The 26,340-nt window shown below is 35.6% G+C and overlaps 1 long non-coding RNA gene across 1 annotated transcript in view; it reads left to right on the top strand.

The window, feature by feature from the left end:
- Positions 1 to 26,340, top strand: part of LOC141495843 (uncharacterized) — a 48,075-nt gene that overhangs the window by 918 nt on the left and 20,817 nt on the right. The window contains exons 2-3 of the long non-coding RNA XR_012470874.1: positions 2,381 to 2,478; positions 4,294 to 4,426. This is a non-coding gene — a long non-coding RNA (uncharacterized LOC141495843). The remainder of the gene's footprint in view (positions 1 to 2,380; positions 2,479 to 4,293; positions 4,427 to 26,340) is intronic.

Below are 26,340 nucleotides of genomic sequence, written 5' to 3'. Positions count from 1 at the left end.
ATGGTGGGGTACTTCTTTGATATATTGCTGTGTTTGTGTGTGTGTGTGTGTGTGTGTGTGTGTGTGTGTGTGTGTGTGTGTGTAATATATGTGTGGGTGTGCAAAAAAACCATTATTAGAGCTGTGCAACCAAGTTTTGCCCCAGGGTATTACATTTCAAAGGGGATTTTATACTCTCTTTGGAAGATATTAGCACCTACTTAACAAAATAATTTGTTAAAATAGGGAGTTACTGGATACTTCTTCCTTTTGCCAGTGCCTATACCTTAGGTGAGGGTATCTCCTCTACCACCCCACCTCCCTAGGCCTATATTGTTCCCTCCCTTTGAAGAATTCTCATTATGTCCAACACATGTGTCTGTGGACCAAAGCCTATTCCTCTCTTAAGGTCATTGCCACTTGGTTCCATGTTCTCCCTTTTTGCTACTCAATTCCTTGTTTCAGGAACCAGTATGATTAATAATGTTCTTTGTGTGTGTGAGATTTCATAATCTATACTAAAACCAGTGCTTTATCCCTAGAAAATCTCTTAGAGCAACCAACTCATTGTGTATCTAAAGAAAGGGGAAAAAAGGGACTTTAGAGGAGAAATGGGTGTACAAACTATCATTTAATTAGAAGCAATGTTTTATTGTTGATTCTTTGATATATTTAAAAAGAGAATCATTGAAAGTCATGGCATGATTATGTTTTTAATGTGTCTGACCCTTCTTTAAAGAGCAGGCTTTGGCTAATGGACTTGAGTCAAGTGTTTTCTTGCTCAACTATTTATTCCTTCAAGTGATTAACTCATCTTGGCATGGTTGTCTTCAATTGATTTTTCTCTCCTCAAATTTTGCTGTTTTCTTATAACTCTTCAGGCTCTCTAGTATTTTAACAAAATACTCTTTAATTCTATTAAGCTCTGAGTGAGGAAGAGAAGGCTTGTCATTGACATATGGGGCATAATGCCCTTACAGAAAGAAAACCTCTAAGCATGTACTAATTAGTAGAGAAAGCTGGAGGGAAAGGATGTCAGTAGGTTAAGTTCAACAAAGTCTGATGTTGTTCCAGACATTGGGGGCAGGATGAGGTTTTTTCAGTATGAAATCTATTTATTCTAAAATATTACCAGGAGGCCAGTTACTTGGAAACAGGTTAAAGGGACAAGAAGAAAACAGCTGAGATGGTCAGCCTATTCCCAGGTCTTTATTCTCCTAGCCCTTACATGCTACCCTAGCAAACAAAATATTGTGCATCTGACAGTTCATCATATGTTTCGATCTTGAGGCTAAAACCAAGGTGAAGGGGAAAAATGTATATCTTAACAAACTCAAAGCTACTTTTTTTATTTCCCTGAATCTAACACAGAATACCTTTCTTGAGCTTCTACCTACTGCCAGATAGTTATATGGCAGTGAATGTTCCAAAGATTCAGATTGATAAAGGAAAGACCCATGGTGGGTTTGAACAGACTATGGGACTTTATGAATCAGGAATTATGTAGGAAAAGCAATGTCATAGGATAGATATATATGAGGAAAAAAAGATAGTTCAGTCATGCAGCAAGAGTAATTGGTATCTATATAAGGTCAGGAGAATTGGAGGGAGTCTTATAGGTGGGAATCTAGACAAGAGTCACCCAGGAAAAATAGCTATGATTGGGAGGAAAGGAAAATAATAGTTTATTAAGTGCCAACTATTTGCTAGGCAATGTTAAACATTTTGCAGAAATTATGTCATTCAATCCTCACAACAACCTTTGTTATTGTAATCCTTATTTTACAGTTAAGGAAACTGAGGAAGAAAGAGGTGACAAAGCTGTTAAGTGACTATAGCTGAGTTTGAACTTGAGTCTTCCTGACTCTAAATGGAGTCTATCCTGCACCACCCCACTACAATGTAACCTTTGATTGATGAGACTGTAGATTCATTGGAGAATTGGAGTGAGTAGCACAAATCAGTATTTAGCTACAAATTTAGACATTTTGCATTTTACATTTATAAAATTTAACTCAACTCTGAATTTTTAGCAAGTGCTCTGCTGTTGGTGGTTATAGGGCTGTTAGGTGACTTTATTAGTTCAAAATCTGTCCTCAGATACTTACTTGCAATGTGACCCCAGACATCACTTAACTCTTTTTATCTCAGTTTCCTCATCTGTGAAATGAGCTGGAGAAGGAAATGGCAAACCACTTCTTTGCCAAGAAAAACCTGAAATGGAATCTCAAAGAGACAAACGTGCCTGAAATAATTGAACAGTGACAAAAACAAATGTTTATAGATCGACTAGTATAAGGAGAGTTGACCTTGAAGTTAAGAACATTTGGGTTCAAATCTTGTCTCTAACATATATTGACTGGCTGATCCCAACAAGTCATTTAATCTTTTTGTTCCTCAGGTAACTCTCAATATCATAAATAGCAGAACAACTGATGATCTGCATTTCTTGGAGTGAGTTTCCTCACTGAGAATTCTTTTATACCAGTAAAAGTACAGGTATGCACCAAAAATAGTGTTGTTATTTAACTAAGCTTTCTAAATACCTGTCATTAATTTGTTGGAGGCCCTCATTTCACTGATAAAGATCATGAATTCTTTTTTTCTTAACAGATGATCTTTGCAAAGTGCTATGGCCCTTAATTTTAATTGCTTGGTGTTTACATCTTTTATGGTAGGTTTCTCTGAAATCAACGCTGCTGGTTCTGGGAAAAAATACCCTCAAAATGCAAGTGCTGTAGTAAATAGACTTTGAGTTCAGAAAACTTGGGTTTGAATTTTGCCTTAGATACTTCCTAGTTGTATGACACCTGGATAAATTTCTTAATCTCTCGTGGCCTCAGTTTCCTAATCTGTAAAAATGAGGAGACCTGGAGTGCAGCTAGGTGATACATGAGTCCTTGAGTCAGGAAAATCTTAGTTCAAATCCAGTCTAAGACCTTGATACTTACTAGTTTTGTGACCTTAGGCAAGTCAATTAACTCCATTGCCTCAAAAAACAACAAGAACAGAAAAGAGGAGTCTGGACTCAATGGACTTTATGGTATATTCCAGTTCTCAAATAATAATGCTATATGTTTCTGTAATTAAACCTATATTCAGAGTCTTTCCTGAAGCATGTACTCTACTAGTACAGTTTTCAGGAACCCAGGGTCATTCTCACACCACTAACTTTAGTGCTGGAATTATGATCCAAGAAATAATTTGTTTTTCTCTCATCTTCCTTAGTTTTAAAAACAATTTAAATTATTTCAAAATTTTCAAAATTCCTACCTTTTATTTTTCAATTATACACTAATAGACATAATTTTAGGAAAGAAAAAGATTGCTACTATTAGTTAATTGACCTCATTAAACAGTTCCATGCTGCCCTAGCATTCTAAGTAAGTGCCACTTCTGATCTCAGAGTAATTGAAGTCTTTTTAGTTAATATTTCTTATATAAATGAATGGCCCTAGTTTTCTGAAGAAGAAATAAAAGTTTTTCATTTGATTGCAATGTATTTTAACTATTACAAAGAATTTTGTAGCTAGTAATGATATCTGTATGATGGACAGTGAATCTGTGCCATGGAAGCTGATTAACTGGTTTGGGTCATGTTTCTATTCTGTCATTTCAAAGGTGATACCTCAGAAAGGAAGAGATAATACAAGTGGAGAACAGGTTACACCAGAATATTATTTCGTCTGCAGATAAACTCTGCAAGTTTCCTTTTGCTATTTCTACTTATTCTTCAGTAAAAGTGAGATTTGAAATAAGTATACCTTCCTTGAGAGTCTGGGCACCACCATAATGACCCCATCATTAATAAGACAATTATCTTCCACTCCAATGGGAACATAGAGAAATTTCAGCATCAGAGTCCTTTAAAAACTGAAGGCATCACAACCATTGTAATGAGTCAACATGATGGAAAGAACAATGGGTTTAGAGTTAGAAAATCTGGATTTGAATCTTGACTTGGCTATTGACTCCTCATATAATCTTCTATAAATCATACCTTCTCTCTGGCATTCAGTTCTTCATCTGTACAAGGAGAGTCCTATAATGATGACTGCTATACTCCCTTCCAGATTTAAATCCTATGATTTTAGGGTCAAGTCATTTTTAAGCATTTATAAAGCATCTACTAGGGACTAGGCACTGTGTTAAGCTCTGGGGGATACAATAAGAGACAAAATTAGTCCCCATCTTAAAGAAGCTCATATGTGTTACATATTTGTTACATATTTGCAACAAACACAGAAAAGGAACATTAGATACTATTACATTTAATGTTCAGCCTTTTAGCAGAGCACTAAATCATTTTTTCAGGCTAAGGACACTGTAAAAGTGGGGAGGAAGAAATGACCACTTACAAATTGATTGAAATTAACCCAACCCACTGGGGGAGAGGTCTGACCTCAGTCTCAAAATGAAACAAACTCAAGAAAAACAGTATTCTAAGGTAAGTGGAGGCTTCCCTTCTAATATCACTATGTTAACTTGTGACCAGCATGTACTGAGTTATCGTTTCCTTTTTTCTTTTTCTCACTTCTCATATTTTATCAGTTAATTTTGTCTGAAATTTATCCTTACCCTTCCAATTCTACCATTGCCATTTTAGCATTGGCCCTCATTACCTACCACTTGGTCCTTGAATGAATGAATAAGTGAAAGAATGAATAAAAATGTTTATTAAATATTTTGTGCCAAGCAGTGGGTATATAAATATAAAAGAAAAGCTAGGGGTGGCAGGGTGGCTAGGCAGTTCAGTGGATAGAGCACCAGCCCTGGAGTCAGGAGGACCTGAATTCAAATCTGACCTCAGATACTTAATAATTACCTAACCATGTGAACTTGGGCAAGTCACTTAACACCATTGCTTTGCAAAAAACCAAAACAAACAAATAAAAAAAAAAGCTAGTTCTTGCCCCAAGAAACTTATATTCTAATAAGGGAACCAGTATATATAGTGAAGTAGTAGCTGATGGGGTGGGGGTGGGGGTGTAGGGGGTGGGGGCAGGTATTTTGGCTTGAGATTATGGTGAATGGAACCAGAAGGGAAACAGTTTGATATTTTGGGGAGCAATGACAGAAGTGTTGTGCTAGTGTTGCGCCAATGATCCCACAACTGGAAAAGAATTGGGGTATGGTAGTATAGGGGAAGAAATGAATGCAATACCTGGGCAGTTGGTAAGGAGTTGACCAGGGAGGAAGCAAATCAGAATTGCAAACAAGCCTAGAGGTAGTAGATGACTAATCATTGTAATAATGTCTCCATATATCTCATAACCTCTACTTTCTCTCCCTTTTAATTCATCTTTATCCTGTTGCCAGAATAATAACAATATTAATATTTGCATAGGATTTAAGGGTTTGCACAGTGCTTTATATATTCTCTCATTTTATCCTTAGAAAAATCCTAAAATATGGCTGCTTTTATCATTCTCATTACAGCTGGGGAAACTGAGGCTGAGAGAGGGTAAATGGCTTACCAAGGATCATGTAGTGTCTGAGACTGAATCCAACTTCAGTGTTTTATCCATAGATCTTTGAAACATTTAAACTCATTCCACAATCTCAACCTACTTGAAAGAAGATTCTCCTACACGTGTTGAGTTTAAATTCATCTTTCCTATTTCTAAAACCTGAAGCGAGTTATTCTGTCTTGATATCATAAGTTTTCTTTTGAAGCTCAAAGAGCAACTGTAATATTTTCAGATATATTAGAGATGTGCGTCAACTCCATTCCCTGGAACATTGCTATTCAGGGAGCCTGATTATAGCATGCCAGTGATGAGCAGTGTTATCTATGTCTACAAGTAACAAAATACACAAAACCAATCTCTGGTACTGAAACAAACACAATCTGACCTTTTTTTGGTTTTAACTTCTACTTGTCATTTTCCTGTGAATTGTTTTTCAGTTCCAATCACAAGTATTGTTGCATAAAGATAATGATAACATGTTTAGAACAATTCACTTAAACAAGAAGATTCATTCTGATTCATCTGGAAAAATTTAATATGAATATAAAAATTATGCATTCATAATATATGCATATATAATTTTGTTATATCCAGATGTGCATCTAACTCATGAAGGAAAAATCAATTATTTTATATTTTGATTTTACTAGGGTGACCAACAGATATGGTTTTTGGATTTCAAAAATAAACTCAGTAACCAATGCTAGGGGGTAGCAGTTTTTTTTTTTTTTTTAGTTTTTGCTAGGCAATGGGGTTAAGTGGCTTGCCCAAGGCCACACAGCTAGGTAATTATGGGTAGCAGTTTCTAATGTCAAAGAGGCTTATACAATCTATGTATAAACTTGTAGATAATTATCCTATAACTAGCTATTAAGACTATGAAATTTGGAGTTGGAAGGTAAACTTAGAGAACATCTAGTTTAACTCTGACATATTTCAGATGAAGAACCAGAAGCCCAGAGATAATAGGACTTTCCTATGATCAGCTTTATAATTTTAGTAGGACTAGGTTTTGAAACAAGGTCAGCTGGTTCCAAATTCTATATACTATACTTCTGCTTGTTTTTATGACTTGGTTAATCATTTATTTATTCATTCTATCTGTATAATCTATCTATCCAAGTTTTTATTGGTATCTTCTGTTTTTTACAATACCTTCATTGCTAAATGTATCCCTCTCATTCCCTACCTAGAAAATCATCCCTTATTTCAAAGAATTGAAATGCAAGGGGTAAAAAACAAGGACTGCAAAATGAACCAATCCATCAGCCACCTCTGATCGTATATTCCATGCACTATGTTGATAGTTGTTCATTTTCTTATTTCTTCTTTGGGATTAGGTTTTATAGATTTGCTTCAGGTTTATTTTCGTTTTTTCTGGTGTTATTTTTTTGGTAGACACCATGTATATATTTTTCTTTTGGTTCTATTTACTTTCATCAATTCATAATAACTCTACTCATGCTTTTCTAAAATTTTTATATACAGAATGCTTTACAACGGAGTAATACTCCAGTACATTGGTGTTTCCAATAACTGGGGTAGCTAGTTGACTCAATGTTAGAATGCTGAGCCTAAACATTTTGAGTTTAAATCCAGCTTTAGATACTCATTAGCTGTGTGACTCTGAACAAGATATTTTATCTCTGTCTGCCTCCCTTTTCTCAATTGTAAAATGGGCATAATTATAGCACCTACCTCCCAGGATTGTTGTGAGGATCAAATGAGATAATAATTGCAAAGCACTTAGCACCTAGCACTTAGTGAGCACCTGGCACCTATAGTAAACACTATATAAATGTTATCCATCATTATTATTTATTTATCCACTCTTCAGTTGATACACATTTATTTGATTTTCATTTTTCAGCTATAACAATAACTATTGCTGCTTTGGTATATATGAGAAATTTCTTTATTTTCTGTGGGGTAAATGGTTTTTACTTTATTACTTTTCAAGTTAAGTTTATTTTGAAATCCATATTCTCTTCCTCCTATCTCTTCTAGTCTTCCCAACTCTCCCTGATCTCTGAATTGAGAGAGCAAGAAAAACAAACCCCCTCTTACAAATATGTAGTGGGAAATAAAAAAAAAATTCTGCTTTGGACCATAGCCAAAAGAAGTTCTGCATCAAGTTGTACTCTGTACTCTGAATTCATCACCTATCAAGATCATGGGTATCCTGCTTTACTTTTAGTCCTTTGGGATTGTGGTTGATCATTTTTGTTGATCACAGTATTTTAACTCTTTCAAAGTTGCTTGTGATTATTTTTAAACTAATTGAGGGCCAACATCTGTAAATAAGGAGTGTGATCATTTGATGTCTCCTGTACCTGTTTCATTGCTTTTATTCACATAGCCATGATTCTAGATCAAAAATCATCTCTCAATTAGGCTATTATAGGAGTATCTAAAATCAGTCTCCTTGCCATTAGCCCTTCCCCTCTTAAATCTATCCTCTACCCAACTTGAATAACTGATTTTCTTAAATGGTAAGTCCAACTATCTCACCCTTCTGCATTGCCCTATCATCTGTAAGAACAAATATTAACTTTCTTTTTCATTTAAAGTCATCCACGACTAGGTCCAAAACTTTCCAGGTTTATGTAGTAAGCATAACAGCCTTCATGTTGTTTGTAGTCCAGTCAAACCAACCATCTTCCTGTTCCTAACATACACCACTCTAGCTACTCTCTGTATCTTTGCACTGACTGATGTTCCAGAGGACATGGAGAGAAGGAAATGGTCTGGAGGAGTGGTAGGATTAGTTGGTTTGCATTGAAAATATGGGGGGAGAGAGAGAGAGAGAGAGAGAGAGAGAGAGAGAGAGAGAGAGAGAGAGAGAGAGAGAGAGAGAGAGACTTTTATCTCTAGTGATGACAGTTCTGAATCACTGGGCTTAGTGAAGCATGAGGTTCAAGTTTGCTAGCTGTCAATACTAGTTGGTTGGATCCCCTAATTTCTAAGGTTCCATGAAGAAACAGGTTAGCCTTAAATATTCTCTATCAACATGCTCATAGACTCATGGGTTTAGAGTTGAAAGAGACCTTAGTTGGTCCTCCAGTACAATTCTTCATTTTATAAATGATGAAACTGAGACCCAGAGAGGTTAAATGAGGAGGGGCGATGGGATATTCCCAGAAAATATCCCATATTTGGAGTGTGCACTCTGTTCTGTTTCAGGGCTATTGTCTAAGGCCATATCCTTTTATTACTCAGTCTGATATCTGAGACCCAGGTTTGGGAAACCCTTATCTTTTTCCAATGGTTTCAATCTTTCATGCTCTAGACATTATGACTGAGGTCAGCTAACATAAAGTTTGGATTTGAAACCACATCTTATGCTTTGCACACAATAGATACTTTAAAAATACATGTTGGAAGTTCTGTTAATTAGCTATCTGAATTTTTTTTTGTTTATTTGTTTTGAGTTCTAGTTATATTAAAGTTGCAACATTTGTTCTAAATGTAGGAACAAAATTATTTGCTACCTATCACTCTATTTAATCATTCTACTTCTAATAATTAGATTTTTTTGTACTAATATTTATAGTTTATATCAAATTAGAAGTTCTTGCCCTTAAAATTCCTCCCACTCCTGTATTCTCTCAGAAGAATTGAGAGCTATTCAAGGGTTATTAGATCTGGATTATTATTAATAGTTAGCATTTATATGACACTTAATAACTTCCAGTCTCTGTTCTAAATTCTTTACAAATATTATCTTATTTGATCACAATAACCTTATGAGGCAGGTGTTATTATTATTTCAAACTTACTGATGAGGTTTTTTCTGTTTAGTTGTTTTTATTTGTGTCCGACTCTTTGTGATCCCATTTCCTTCTCCAACTCATTTTACAAATGAAGAAATAGAGTCAAGGTGAAATGATTTGTCCAGGGTCACACAGATAGTGAATGTCTGAGGCTGTATTGAACTGAAGTCTTTCTGATTCCAGGTTCAGTGCTTTATCCACTGTATTACCTAGTTTCCTTTATAAGTATCTTAGACACAATTTTATTTAACCAACATATTTTATAGTTTTAAAAAACATTTCTAGAGAGAAGGAAGTAATTTGGGCAAGATTGCATAGATTTATGGCATACAATTGTTTAGTTTTGGTATTGAAACTGTTTAATGAAAAAATGAAGATATTAAATAAAGGTGAGAAATAAGGTACCTTTTGGAAGAAAAAAAAGTATCTTTTGGAAGAAAAAAAGTATCTTTTGGAAAATTTCTTTGAATTATTTTGATTTTTGCCCAAAGTTAGAAAAAATTAAACAAACAAATGAACATTCCCTGGCTCTGAGAAGGAGATGCTTGATGGACAATCAAGTGAATGAATTTGATAAAAAGCTTGGAATCTGTTTCTGAACTCAAAAGTCTCAGGCTAGTGATTAAGCCTTTCCAGGGATAGTTGAGTAAAGCTAATAGGTCTTTTTGATATCTAATCATTACAGATTTGCCTGTACTTGTTTTTTATTTTTATCAGATTTCTTTTATTTTGCCTGTACTTATGATACATGGTTGGATGGACAGACAATAAAGCTGGTTTCTCAGTACATATATCTTGGACAGGTTCCACAGATAGACCCTGAACTAAATCAAAGGAGGAAAGCTGATTGAATTACCAGCTGAATTGGAAAACTGCAACTTTGCTTTTAATGATCCCCAAGTTCTCCTGAGGACACCATTTTGAGATGCTTTTGACTCTGAATCATGGAGTGCCAGAGTCCTTAAAGCACTGAAGTTATAGTTCATCTAAAAGACAATGGAAAAACCCAGAGTGAGTGTGGATAGACTACAGGATTTTACCGAAGACTTATATAAAAAAAGACATCATTAGAGATGCATTATGGGAAAAGGAGGTAGATTGATTATATAATGAGAGTGCATGGTAATTAATGGACAGTGTATGCATCATTTGTGCTTATACAGTATCAAAAACTATAGAGGATGACTCCAAAGCACATGAGATGAACCCAACTTTGGGGGAATCTATGGGAAAACATAGCCATACAGGATAAGAAGGGGTGGATGGGTTGAGATCTGAACCACTGGATGAAATTCCTCCATTGATGAGGCCAAAGACACATTACAGTATCAGAGTAGAGACATTGAGAGACTGCAGTGAAAAGGATGGACATATATCACTTTATTGTCATAGCATGAAGGACATGGTCACATTGCACATGTAACATAATCAGTGACTATTGTACAACACTAGTTAGCTACTAAAAGTCATTCAAAAAGGCAATGTGGAGTAGTAGAGAGAGAGACTGCCTTGGAGTTTGGAAGACTAAACTTCAAATCCTACATCTTACTCATTCCATCTCGTTTTGGCTCTTTACTATCCCTGAATCAAACATCAACTCCTCTATTTGCCATTTAAAGTTCTTCATGACTTGGCCCTTTCCTATATTCCCCTTCCATGACCTTTAAGATCCGGTATGGCCTTACCCATGCACATGGTTCTTTGATGTTCCATCTCTATCACTGTGCCTTTACATTGGCTGCTGCTCCATGCCTAGAATGAACTTCTTTTTTCAACAATCTGTGATTTCTTTCAACATTTATTTTAAATTGTTGTTCAGTCATTTCTGTTTTGTCCAACTCTTCATTATTCCATTTGGGGTTTTCTTGGTAGAGACTGCCATTTCCTTCTCCAGTTCATTTTACAGATACAGAAGCTAAGGAAAACAGTTAAGTGACTTGTCCAGAATCACATAGTTCATAAATGTCTGAAACTGGATTTGAACTCAGGAAGATAAATGACTCTTGAATTTATCTGCTCCCTTAAATTCAAATGCAATCTTTTACACATTAAGTCAAATCAAGTCAGCAAAAATTGATCAAATAACTACTATGTGTGCTAAAAGTTTGCTGATTTAAGAAAGGCACAAATAGTCCTTACTCATGGGGAACTTACAATTTAACAGCAAAAGGCAATATACAAATAACTATTTACAGATAAGATACCTTGGATAAATTATGAATAATCTGGGAGAGAACAGGGAGATCAGGAAAAGTTTCTTGCAGAAGGTGAGATGTTAACTGAGACTTGAAGGAAAGCAGGGAAACCTGGAAGTGGAGCTAAAGATGAGAGAATTTCTGGCATAGCGGACAGCCAGTGAAAATGCATAAAACTGGGAGATGGAATGTCTTGTGAGAGAAACAGCAAGAAATCACTGGATTGTAGAGTAAATGGTGGGAAGGTAGGATTGATAGTGAAGGAATTTATAAGCCAAACAGAGAATTTTATATGTGATCATTGAGGCAACAGAGAAATACTAAGGTTTATTGACTAGATGAGTAACATGATCTGATCTGTGTTTTAGGATGATCATTTTGATACCTTGGGGGAAGCTCAGGTGGGGTGGAGAGAGACTTGAAACAGATAATGAAGCAGTAGGTTATTATAGTAGATCAGATGTGAGGTGATGGGGCTTACATTAGGCTGGTGGCAGGGAAAGAGAAGAGAAGGGGTGTTGTAAAGATAGAATTAACAGGCCTTGTCAACAGATTGAATATGAAGAGTGAGAGAGACTGAAGAGTTGAGGATGATATCTCGGTTATGAGTCTAAATGATTGTGAAGAAGGTAACATTCTTTTTTTTCTTTTTTAGTTTTTTTTTTTTTTTTGCAAGGCAATGGGGTTAAGTGGCTTGCCCAAGGCCACACAGCTAGGTAATTATTAAGTGTCTGAAGCTGGATTTGAGCTCAGGTACTCCTGACTCCAGGGCCAGTGCTCTGTCCACTGCACCACCTAGCTGCCCCCAAAGGTAGCATTCTTAGTCATAAGGAAATTAGAAAGAAGGGACAGTTTTAGAAAAGAAAAGATCATGAGTTCAGTTTTGGATATATTGATTTTAAGATATCTATATTACATTCAGTTTGAAATGTATAGGAGATGTTTGGGAATATGACATCAGGAATTAGGGTAGGCTACATAGATTTGAGAATCATCTGTCTAAACTTGATAATTAATTGTGGCTGATGAAACCATCAAGTGAAATAGTTTATAGAGAGAAGAGATGAGAACTCAGGACAGAGCCCAGGACACCCAAAGGTAGTGAGAGAGTCCTGGGTAAAGATCCAGTAAAGCATACTGAGGAGTGGTTAGATAAGTAGAAGGAGATCTAGGTAAGAAGTGTCAGGAAAACTTGAAAGAAGAGATCTCAAGAAGAAAAAGAATGATTGTCAATTTTAAAGGTTACACATATTTCAAGAAGAATGAGATGAGAAAAAGTTGTTAGATTTTGCAGTTTAGTGACCCTTGGTAACTTTGGAGAGAATGGTTTCAGCTAAATAAAAAGGCTGAAAGCTAGACTGCAGGGAATTAAGAGAATGAGAGGAAAAGAAGTACCTACTATAGATTTTACCATCTCAAGGAATTTGCTGCAAAAGGGAGGAGAGATATAGTATAATAACCAATGAAGCTGGACAGATCAAATGAGATTTTTTTTGAAGATTGGGGAGACATGGGTATATTTCAAAGCAGTAAGGAAATAATCAATAAAGGAGAGATTGAAGATGAGCAAGAGTGGGGATAATAGATTGTAATTTGCTGAAGAAGATGGTCAGAAAAGGTTACAATATTTGTGCACATAGATTAGTTGGCTTTGTTAAGGAGAAGGGCAGCCTCTTCGGATGAAGGAGGAATGAGTAAAAGAGAAATAGTGGTGAATGCACCTGAATGATGTGCTATGAGGAGGAAAGGAAAAGAGACCGCCTTTATTTCCCCAGTTACTTATTCCTTCTCTCTTCAAATTTCTCTGTATTATTTTGTATATATAATGGGGGTCTAGTATGTGCCAATCAGTTTGCTAAAATTACATCACTCATGTAGACAGCATTAGGGAGGTGCTTCTGGGAGAATCATGAGAACTGGAGCATGCATGGTCATTCTGTAATGGGTTCCATTTTGTCTGCCATAGTTTTAGGAGTCTTTGCCCATTGACTATGTAGTTAGTTCTGTTGCATCTTTAAATTAATATTGGACATAACTTTATTGCATTTGCGTGAGGAGCAATGTAATTTCTTCACTAATGACTTCTTATGAGAAGAAGGGAGAACTTAGTCTCCCACTAAGTTCATTTGAACCCCATGAAACAGGTTTGGGTATTTTCCCTTTTCTGTTTTAAGTACAGGGAACTGAATTTCCAATCTGAGCTGGGAAACAAATCTAAGAATCCAGGCCAGGCATTGGGTCTAGGGTAGGATCTATACCCTGAGGAGATAGAGTCTGGGACTTCAGCCCAGAAGAAACTGGTAGCAATGTTGACTTTGGGTGTGAACTTAGTGGGACCAAGGCTAGGTAGGAACTGAGCTAAATTGTGAGCCTAATCTCCTCCAGAGAATTGGGTGATGAAGAGGGATGTACCCTAGGTAAGGAGGAATTGTTTGTAATTTATTCTTGCTTTTCCTGGGTTGTCAATATCCCTTTGGCAAAGCTATTCAGTGGTTAAATGAAATTGGGGTAATAGTCAAAGACCCCTAAATTTGGGGTCAGTTCATTTGGTGGGGGCTTGAGCAGATGTCAGAATAATTTACAAATCTTTCAGAGTACCTAAATTCCCTGAGGGAGAGGGTCTAGATTTAAGAAAGTGGGGGTCAGAGCATATAAGTTAGATGGTTGATTGGTTCTTTTCCTTAATTATTGAAGAAGACCAAAATGACATCACTATGCTTGATACAAATTACAGTGTGTTCAACTATGGCTGCTCAGACCAATAAAAGCTTGGAATGCTCTACCACATATTGGACACAAATAGTCCATGTGAACACCTGAGTGGCAACTCTAAACTTATGACTGGCATGTTTCCTTTGAGCTGCTTCAATTCTGCCTTCCTCAGAGTGCAGCACCCTCATTGATGAGGGCACACCATGCTGGGCAGTCCTGGGCTAGTGTCTCCCATGCTGTACAATCTATTCCAAAGTTCTTCACTGAGGTCTTCTGACCTCCTTATGAGTGCTTGTCCTGAGTGAGTTCTCCATAAATAGTTTTTTTTTTAAAGCATACGTCTGGCATTCTAACAATGTGTCCAGCCCATTGTAGTTACACTCTCTTTAGAAATGTTGGAATGCTAGCTAGTTTACCTTGAGAAAGGACCTCAGTATCTGGTATTTTTTCCTTCAAGGTGATCTTCAGAATCTTCCTAAGACAATTTAAATGGAAGAGATTTAGTTTCTTCACATGTAGCTGGTAGACTGTCCAGGTTTCACAGGCATATAGCAGTGAGTCAATGCAACAGCATTTGGTAGACCTCTTCTCTCCCACACTTTCTTTTGGAGCCTCTCAAATACCAAACTAGATCTGGCAATGCATATGTCAGTCTCATTGTCAATGTGTACCTTCTTGGAAAGGACACTGACAAGGTAGGTGAATTTGTCCATAGTACTCAAAACTTCTCCATTTGCTGAAATCGATGGTTCCACACATGGATGGTGTGGTGCTGGCTGATGGAGCACCTGCATTTTCTTATTAGCACAAGCAACAGAGAATCTGTCCATACTTTGATACATCTCAGCTTTAGAGACTGCATTGAGTGCCCAATCATCTGCAAACAGAAGATCATGCACCAATACTCCTTCTACTCTGGTCTTGGATTGTAGCCTTGGATTGTAGTTGAAGAATTTGCCATCAGTGTGGTAGCTGATCTTGAGACCATGTTCATCCTCAGTGAATACATTTGATAACATGGCTGAAAACATCATGATAAAAAGTTTGGGAACAAGGACACATCCTTATTTTACTCCATTGGTGGCTGGGAAATCTTGAAAGCATTGTCCACCATCCAGAACCTGGATATGCATGTCATCATGAAATTGACATACAATACTGATGAACTTCTCTGGGTAACCAAATTTTGACATAATTTTCCATAAGCTCTCATGACTGATGGTATCAAAGGCCTTGGTCAGATCTACAAATGTTGTATTCAGACCTCTTAATAAGGTTCTTAATAGATCTTTGTTGCTTGATTACTTGACCCTGAGTAAATTACTTAGAATGGTAGACTTACCATTAAGCTGTATTTGGAGAGGAGTTGCCAATTCAACATAGGCGAAGGATATTACTCATTCGGATGAAGTTATAGCTCCTACTCAGTTACCCTCCTCTCCACTCTCTCAGCCTCCAGTCCTATGACTCCTCTGTATACTTCCCCCCCACCTTGGGTTCTTTGATTGTTCATCTTTCACTTGATTTAGACCAACTTTAGTCTATTATTGGACTGCTCCAAAACATTACTTTCACTCTATGCTTCTCTCATTGAGACTCAGGTGCCAACTTTTTGGACCCTGGATCTGATTCATAAATTTTCACTTCTAGCTCATTAAGCTACTAGGCACTTTCAGGACATCCTTGTGTTCCTGCTGGCTAGCTTATCCTTTATTCAGATAAATTCCCCATTTATTGAACCCCAAGCAAATCCTTAAATACCCTTTTTCACTCCAAATCCTGAGGCATTCTCTAATTGCAAGTCAAACAATGCCCCTATGCTTGTGGACAATAGGTGTTAAAAGTTTACAACCCTCAACAGTTTTACACATCCTAACCATCCTAAATGGCTAGGGAATTTGTTTTCTTCTGCTCCTTCTCACCACTTAAACTCTGGTTCCTCCTTATGTGTTGTCTTCTCTTATTAGGTTGCAAGCTTCTCGAGGACAAAGACTATCTGGTTGCTTGTTTTTGCATTTCCAGCATTTAATATAGTTTCTAGTTCTGTGTCAGCAAAATGGATCAGTGGATAGAGCACTAACCTTAGAGTCAGGAGGACCTGAGTTCAAAAACACTTGCCACTTACTAGCTGTGTGACCTTGAGCATATCACTTAACCCTGATTGTCTGGCATCCAGCACCATATTCAGTCATCCTGATTCATATCTGGCCACTGAACTAGATGACTCCAGAGGAGAAAATGAGATTGGTATTTTAGCACAGCATTCCCCTCACTCAAATCCAGTTCACTTGCTTGTCATGGCATCACTTCCTTGATGTCATGTTGTTCTTTGAGAATGAAGAGCAAACAGCATCATCATCAGCAACATATATTGATCATTTAACAAATGATTCCTCCCTTCCCCTTAATACATTCATTCATTCTTTTGTGGGTATATTTACATATGATTCTATCATTATTATATGTGCTAATAATTACTTTATTAAATATTTCACTGAAAACATAAAAAATTGTAACTATTCATTAATCTCTAAATTTGCCTACCAATGATGATAACTGAAGCTCTTGGCTACATTTGAGATACTAGGTAAACAAGTTTGTAGTCCTGGTGGTGCTAGAGGCCAGAGTCAAATGGAACCTTCACGCCTTCTCTGCTACAGCCTACCTCTCATTTTCTGATTTAGAAGCTTCAGACAGTAGTGTTAGCCTTTAGTAGACAAATACAATTATTAGATATGCAATAATTATAATGGAATTAAGAATAAAGTTGAGATTCATAAAACTCCCTGTTATGTATATGTTTATATGTATATATGCATACATATAGTGTTTTACATATATTTTATTTTGCCAAGAGGAAGAAACAGTACATTCCTGAGATAAAATTAACTCAAGTGCAAACATTCAGACAGATGTCATAATTTCATAAAACACATTTTGAGAAATGAAAATACACAGTGATTCAACCCCACACCGGATAATGTTTAAAATGCTTATTTCCTCTGAGAAGATCATTAAGCCTTGGTATAAGTCAAGATGTAATTTGACTGTTTTTCCCTGGGCTGAATTCTATGGTCAAATACAGTGGTGTCAAATTAAAATAGAAATGGGAGTCACTAAATCTTACAGAAGGATTCCTGTGGGCTGCACATTGACTTAGAATATCACATTTCTTTCTTTTTTTTTTTTAATGAATGAATCAACTCTAGGAACTGCATTTTAATCTGGTTTGGGTTGTATGAGCAGGAAGGGTATGCGTTTGATACCTCTGAGTGTATTCCTCTACTGCTCATCTGGGTACTTAGGGATGAGGGGGAGAACTCATTGACTTGCTTTCTTTTAGGATCCACAAACTAAAATGACAGAGTTTGGATAGTCATCTGTCTTAGCACAGTTTTATTGGACTATCATTAATGGAGGAGACTTCTGTTAATTTCATGAGCCTATACCCTAACATTTTCCAAGTTCCTTCCAACCAATTCACAGAGATTTTATTCCCTATATTTCCTGCATTCCATTTTTAGCAGTAGTTTTTTTCCTCTCTTGAACACAGTACTGTTTGCCCCTATAATAATAAGATACTTTCACTTTAAATGCTTCTTGGTCCTCCAGGGATATCTTCCTGCTTGGAATACATATACTATTTGCTTAGATCACCATGTTGTAAATAAAGTAGCTAAGTGTTTTCCTAGAAATCTTGTTTGGCCACAAATGAAATAATGCAATGCTAGATATGAAGGAAAAGAAATGGGGGGGGGGATTGATATGTGTTTTTATAAATTTTACTTAGTTCTATATATATATATATATATATTTGAGAAATCAGACCTTATTAAAGATACTGGCTATAACAATTCTCTCCCCTCCCTCAATTTCCTACCTGTCTTCTAATTTTGGTTGCATTACTTTTGTTTGTGTTAAACCCCTTTAATTTAATATAATCAAAATTATCCATTTTATATCTCATAAAGTTCTTTATCTCTTGATTCTAAATTCTTTATTTTTCTGTAGGCAAACTATTCCATGCTCTGCTAATTTGCTTATGGTCTTCCTCTTTATGTCTAAATCATGTACCCATTTTCACATTATCTTAGATACATGTTGTGAGATGTTTTTCTATCACAGTTTCTGCCATGCTGATTTTTCAGTTTTCTGAGCAGTTTTTGTCAAATATTGAGTTGTTGTATCAAAAGCTTTGTGTTTATCAAACACTAAATTATTGTCATTTACTACAATAAATTGTATAACTAATCTATTGCTCTGATCTACTACTCTATTTCTTAGTCAGTATCAGGTTGTTTTGATGACTACTGCTTTATAATATAGTTTGAGATCTCATATGACTAGGTCTTTTTCACTTCTTTTTCATTGATTCTTTTGATATTCTTGACCTTTTGTTTTTTCAGATGAATTTTTTATTTCTTTATCTATAAAACTTTTTTCAGTAACTTGATTGGTATGCACTGAATAAGTAGATTCATTAGGTAAAATTGTCATTTTTCTCATATTGACTCAGTCTATTAATGAGTAATTAGTATGTCTTCACTTGTTTAGATTTGACCTTATTTATGTGAATAATATTTTCTAATTGTGTTCATATAGTCCTTGGATTTACAGGTGGATTTCAAAATATTTCATGTTGTCTACAGCTATTTTATTTTTTCTTAATCTTTTTGTAGGAAAATATATTTCATGCAAAACACTTGATATGATTAACAAATTTAGAGTTTAAATTCAGCAAGATTCTCTGCTAGATCAGTAGAGACCTTTCAATCTATACACTGCAATGTGTATTTCAGAGGAGTCATGGGTTATTTAAAAAACCCTGATATTAGCTTCTTACCTTGTTAGAATGTTATGCATTAGTTTTCCATATGTACAAATGACTTACAAAAATCTTTTCATTCATAACATAAAATAGGTTATCCTTAGGAAGAAAGTCCTGGAAAGTCAGTTTTTAAGAAGTTTCGATAAGAGGGACTCTCACTTGCCAGTTAGTGAGGTAGTAGACATTTTCTCAGATATGGAGGGTAAAAAGTGTTCCAAGTAGTCTCTTGTGGCCAAGTCATTGTGACAAGATTCTTCCTTGGTTCCTTGTGGGATGAGAGTCTTCAAATAGGAAAATTTTCAGTTATAACAAGCTGAGTGCCAGAAACATTTTGTCTATAGTTATTTTAAATGGAATTTCTATTTCTATTTCTTGCTGCTGGACTTTGTTCGTAATATGTGGGAAAAACTGATAATTTCTGTGAATTTATTTTATATCCTACAACTTTGCTGAAGTTGTTAATTTTTTAACTAGTTTTTTTTAGTTGAATCATTAGGATTCTCTAAGTGTACCATCACATCATCTACATAGAGTGGTAGTTTTGTTTCCTCATTACCTATTCTAATTCTTTCAATTTCTTTTTCTTTTCTTATTGCCATAGCTAGCATTTTTAGCACAATATTGAATAATAGTGATGATAATGGCCATTCATACTTCAGATCTGATCTTATTGGGAATGTTTTTAGCTTATCCCCATTTCAGATAATGTTTGTTGATAGCTTTGCAACTACTTTTCATTTTAAGGAAAACTCCATTTGTTCTTATGCTTTCTAGTGTTTTTTTTCCTCATAGGAATGGATGTTATATTTTTGTCAAAGGATTTTTCTGCAACTATTGAGACAATCAAATGATTTCTATTATTTTATTGATATTGTCTACAAATTATCCAGCAGGGATTTAATACTGGAAATTGGAGTGACCATATATAGTTTTAGTTCAAACCTTTATGAACAAACTACAAGAGCAGAAGAAAAGGTCTTGGTTTTAGCCTTAACCAAACCTTCTTTCCCCTGACCATTTGGCTAAAGGAAGATATCTGGAACTTTAAAAGGTCTGGACTATTTTTAAAAATTTCATTTATTTAAGGCAATGGGTTAGCTGACTTGCCCAAGGTCACACAGCTAGGCAATTATTAAGTGTCTGAAGTCACATTTGAACTCAGGTACTCTTGACTCCAGGGCTGATGCTCTATCCACAGTGCCACCTAGCTGCCCCTGTACTCTTTTAAAGTTGCAGTCTTCTTATCACTGTATTACCTATTTAAGCAGGGAAATGCCATAGGGGTTGGGCACTGAATTTATGACTTTATTAGCATAAGAGTGTGCTAATAAATTACATCTTGATCTTCTCTTCAAATTATAGACTTAGAGACCTGTCTAGAGCAACTAAGCTCCAAACATAGAGATAAAAACAACTTGCCTAGGGTCACACAGCTGATATGTGTCAGAGGCAGAAAGCAAACTCAGGTTTTCCTAGCTCAGAGACCACTTCTCTGTCCATTATACCAAACTGAACTTCTAGGAAGTAGATCGAGAAGAGTAGTATATATCAATCTCTGCACTAAGAAGACCACAAAAGCATAGAGACTGACATTCTTGATTTGATTGTAAAGTGGAGAGACATGGAAGACAAATGTAACATCAGTTTAGACTAGAGACTTGTTTGTAAAATCTTACAGTGGAAGATTCTGGAAGGATTCGAAAAATATTGGATCATTGTGGCAAGCAGCAGAGGGGGAAAAACAAGTTTACAGAAATCTTTGCAAGAAAGCCAATTAGTCCAGATCTTCCTAAAAACATTTAAGGCTGGAGTTAGAAGGAGAAAAACAAAAAAATGGAAAAGAATGTGCCAAGACTTTTATGACAAACTCTTTTCTCTGTCAATAATAGGGTAAATACCACATTTGGACTCTCAGATTACAATCCTCCATCTGAGAAAGTAGAAATGTCAATTAAGGAGAGAAAGTTAAGAGAAACTGGAGTGAATCAATTTTGGTTTTAAATGCATCAAAGTATATAAGAAAATTACAATGAAAATATGTTATTTTGAAATATAGTTTCCAAATATTTTTAAAAAATTAAGAACTTCTCCATTATATCCTCTCTGACCTCTTTGACTCTTTCAAAATAATCACTTTCTTTTCCTTTTCTGTGATTAACACATAGAGAACTTCTTGCAGAGGTTCCCACTTTTCTGTTTCAGGCTCCATTTCTTTCTTAGTCATTATTACATCCAGAAATAATCTCATCACTTCTTCCACCTTTGAAGAATAAAATTTACATTAAGTAAAAACAAGTAGTAATCACCTACCCTGCTTTGGGCAGAGAGTGAGTTCCTCTCCCCCATTTTATGGAGAACTGGAGTTCTCCATCAGTACTATATCATGACAATGCCAAGTTTGTGCTGTTCCCAGAATTCATTCATTTTCTCCTTTTATTCAAGCTGTTCTTAGTGAATTTCCCATTATATTTCTTCTGTTCCTTCCTTCATTGATCCTTGCCCAAATGCTCTCTATTAAATTTCTTTCTCAATTTTCTTCCATGAATATATTTTCTTCTTATTCATCTTGCTCCAGCAACCTATTTATCTATTATCTTTCCTTTAAATAACATATATTCTTCTTTAGTCATATTCCATTTCTGAATCTCATGCCACTAACTCTGTTATCAAGATGAGTTCAAATTCTCCTTATTGCATTAAGATATTCTTTTTGTTTATGACTCATATATAATGTTTGATTTCTGTGCCTTCTTTTGAATATTATCTCCTTTGAATTAATGGTCCCTTCATTGTTAGGCTTATTTCAATGTTTCTATTTTAAAGTTTTATTGGTGATTATTATTTTATTGATGACTAATGTTTTTACATCCCATTCATTTCTGAATTAATTTGGAATGAACTCCTTTACCTCTGCCTCTTAAGATCTTTAGAATTTTTTTATAAAAGGTTTGACTTTGGAATAACCTTCCATGCAAAGTCTTTCCTGATCTTCAGACCAGCTGGTGTTTTACTTTTCTTAAATTACTTTATATTAATTTTTTATTTCCCAGTTAAATGTTAGTTCCTTGAGGGAGAGGTCTGCTTTATTTTGTTTTTGTGTCTTTACCATATACTTTGCACAAAGAAGGGCCTCATACCAGGCTTTAGATCCAATTGCTCAGTGGTCCTTCTTTTTTCCCTTGAACCCATTATTCACCCCTCATAAGTTTGTATGCCTCTCTTCTTATTCAATTTCTCTTTTCCTTTTTATCTTAACTTTTAGAGAATTATTCCATACTTTCAAAAACTACCTTATTTTTCTTTCAGCTTATTGATTTTTGGAGTCAGAGAAACTTGTTTTTTCTGGACTTGGACAAGCCACTTGTTTTCCAAGGTCAACTATTTTTTCATTTGTAAAACAAGATGATTGTGGCACAGTGGATAGAACACTGGCCTTAGAGTCAGGAGGATGGATGTTCAAATCTGGCCTTGATACCTACCAACTGTGACTTCACCCCAATTGCCTTGCATCTAGGACCATCTCCAGTTGCCCTGATTCATCTTCCCATTCATGTGATTGTCATGGCATCACCTCCTGATGTGATCATCATCCAACTCTGAACCTATTGGTCATAGAGCCAGATGACTTATTCTTTAATCTAAAGATTAAAGAAGTACTCTTCCAGCTTTTTCATCTTCTCTTCTACTAGGGGAGTACAAGTTTCATTTTCTTCACAGTGCAGAAACATTGTGCATTTTTCTTTTCCTTAACTGCTGAGAAGGACAGAATAGGTGGACCAGGATATAAAAGATGTGTTAAAGAGCTAGTAAGATGTTAGAAACTGGTTTAACCAGCTTATTTCTTAAATACCATAATGTATAAAAAAAGACAGTGGTGATTTGGGGAAGAGAGGTGCAACAGTCTTCTGAAATAAGTCAATTATTTTATGTTAACCTATAAATTAACTGGCAACAGTCATTCATTCATCCAGCAAGAATCTATTGAACACTAATAGCAACACAAAGAAATAAAACACAATCTATACTCTCAAGAGTTAACAATAAAGTAGCAGAGATAAGACATATGCATACCAATTGAGCATGATATAAAATAATACACGACCACAAAAATAACTTTTAATTAGCATGATTTTTTACTAAGCCAGCTACTACTTTAAAACAGATCACAAGGGAAATGTTTGTTTTCTTTGAAAATACCTTAGCAGCACCTACATATACATCCAAAAAAGCTAATTTGTTAGCTATAAAATATTTTTATCTCTTTAAAACAGATCTCTTAGAGATTTTTGCTTATATTTGAATTTAGTGAGAATTTATAGAACACCAGACATAAGCATTTATAGAAATTCACAGTCATATTGTGAAACTGCTTTGAATTTATTTCAACATAGATTATTAAGAACTTTTTAAGAGGTAGGTACTATCCTAAACGCTGTGAATACAAATACAATAATTAAACATTTCCTACCCTCAAAGAGTTTCTAGTCTATTGGGGATTCCAATATGTGCACAAATAAGTAAGCACGGTATAATATAAAGAGAATGAGAGTACTAAAAATTGCAAGGATGGAAGAAGGAATAATTTTATGAGGAAGTAAGATGAGATCAGCCTGGATGTTGAGGAAAGATTGCTAAGGCAGACATTAAGATAGAGAATATTCCAGGTCTAGGATAAATCTGGTGCTTTCAAATATGTTCCAAGCATAATGATATTAGCATGGGGGCAGCGAGAACTAAATCTGAACTACTCCAGCCTTATAGGCTTACCTTTTTGACAAAGTAATGCTGTGCTCAGGGAAGGTACCAAGGACAGCTACAGCACATGTGAGAGAGAGAGATGCAGAAATAACAATAGCTTTCAAGATGTCTTCTTAGGGTCAGTGCATGATTAGAACACTAGAACACCAAGGTAAATAGGATCTCTCTGAAAGACAAGTTATATAGATCCCTGCATCCTGAATAGTCAACTCTTATTAGCATGGAATTCTGTTTCCAATGATGAGTCATTTCTGCTCATCAGGCAACAGGATGTAATATCTACTAGCAACTATGACCACCTGTTCTTCAATATTCCAGCTAATTGCTGCTCCTTCAGGGCTGACATTTCTGCACCACTGGAAAACTGCAAAGACAAAATAGTGAATTTAGGGCATAATGACAAACCTATTAGCTATGCAATTCACTGACCCACACCTTTCCTGGGATCACCTATCTATCATATTATAAGCTCCAGGCTACAAGAAGCTTGAAAGCTTCCCATCTTATGCACTCTTTTTTTTTATTTTGGTTTTTGCAAGGCAATGGGATTAAGTGACTTGCCTAAGTTCACACAGCTAGGTAATTATTAAGTGTCTGAGGCTGGATTTGAGCTCAGGTACTCCTGACTCCAGGGCTAGTGCTCTAATCACTGCACCAGCTAGCCACCCCTCATGCACTCTTTATAAGGATGTCAAGCCAACACAAGGAATGGTGCTGGTTAAGATAATGCTGCTACAAACCATTGAAAACATGGTGTATGGTAGGTACTCTATAACATAGCTCCCTGGATAAATGTATAGTGCTTTTCAAGTTACAAAGCACTTTAATGTATATTATTACTCCCTTGGTCCTTCCAGAAATCCTGTAAAATAGATGGGAGAATTATTTTTTATTTGTTTTTTATAGATGAGGAATGAGGATTCACAAAAAGTTAAATCATAATCTCTCATCCCCTGAGCTAGATTTGACTCCAGTTTTAATCCAGGTTTATGTTGAAGTAAAAAAAGGCATTGGAATATATACATTTCATTAGTAACTTGTTCACCATTTGTGGTTTTTTCATGATCAAAAGGAACATACATGACTTGGAATCTGATTGGAAGATTTCCCACCACAATGACCTCACTGACTAGTGGAAAGCTTCAGTATGAAGATACATCACAGACCACTATTCCTGCTCTTTGGTATTCAAAAAATTAGCCAAAAATAGGGATTTGACCTTTAAAGTTTAGCTGGTTTAAAAGCCTGAATATGATTTTAAAAATATATAATCTTTCCAAAGACTTTCCAACTAAGTATTTGCTCATACACATTCATGAGCTGATGTTTCTGTGCCATTTGAAAATTGAAAAGTCAAAATAGGACTTGTATGAAAGGAAGAGACCCAATTTGAGTTTCCAATTTGACTTGTACTACAATGGGTTATTGGATAAACGAAAGTGGTTATCTCATTTTCAGAAATATGCATCTTCCCTATTGCCTAGAATCCTCACTTGGTGCATAGAAAATATCTCTCTTTGGAGTTCACCAAAATGATTCTGTGGTTGGATGGTATTATCAGGGAGGAGAAGAAAGAATAAAAAGATGTCTAATGGTTCAATAAGAAGATAATCTTTCCCAGGTTTAGATCAATAATCTGATTGGAAATATGATTTCTATTATATTTCCATAAAACAAGTAGTCTTTAGAGAATTTCCAGATATGATTAAAGAATATAATAAAATTAATACGAGTTAATTAAAAAGTAATACTATTTAGTAATACCAAATTTGAAAATAGTAATTTGGATTTATAAGATCTGGATGTAACTCTTCTCCTCACGATCTGTATAATTTTAAGCAAGTTGTTTTATTGTCATTATCATTTAAAAATAATTTATTAAGTTCCTACTATGCATTCCAGAACATTTTAGAATATTGGTACAACCAAGAGAGGAGAAAAGTGGGATATATGGGATATATTCCTTTTTAAAGAGTTTGATATTTGAGAATGAGCCTATTAAAACTATCTTTCCACTGGCCATCCCCACACTGAGTGGAAATATATAGATAACCAGTGTTTTTCATCTTCTGAGGTGCCATGATCAGAGAGAAGATGAAAGTATATATCTTGGTATAACTGATAGTCAAATCAGTTCATACTAGGGGATGGTCTTTGGGGAAGCAGTTTCCAGGAAGAACTACTCATCTACAAAATGAATCTCTGTGGTATTGCTTTATGTTTAGGTCAGTATATAGTAGATTTTATTTTATTTTTTGCAAGGCAATGGAGTTAAGTGACTTGCCCAAGGTCACAACAGCTAGGTAATTATTGTGTCTGAGGTCGGATTTGAACTCAGGTACTCCTGATGCTAGGGCTGGTGCTCTATCCACTGTGCCACCTAGCTGCCCCAATTATAGAACATTTCTAGACAATCAGTGGAGCTAATGGGATAATGTTGTGTTACTCTAAGTCTAAAGATTTGGATTCCAAACAGAGAAGCATAATTCTTCAAACTATGTTAAGTGCCTTTCTTGGGGCATGAGAGTCTTTGGGATGAGATATGGTCATTCTGGAGGGAACTTCTGGTGATTAAGGAGGACTGTGATGTTTTCTGATATGTGATAGAACAGCAGAAGGCCCTG

The sequence above is a fragment of the Macrotis lagotis genome, chromosome 8, assembly GCF_037893015.1.
Source record: "Macrotis lagotis isolate mMagLag1 chromosome 8, bilby.v1.9.chrom.fasta, whole genome shotgun sequence".
NCBI classification, from domain to species: domain Eukaryota; kingdom Metazoa; phylum Chordata; class Mammalia; order Peramelemorphia; family Peramelidae; genus Macrotis; species Macrotis lagotis.
The sequence above is the reverse complement of the archived record's forward strand: the minus strand, read 5'-3'. Positions and strand labels throughout refer to the sequence as shown.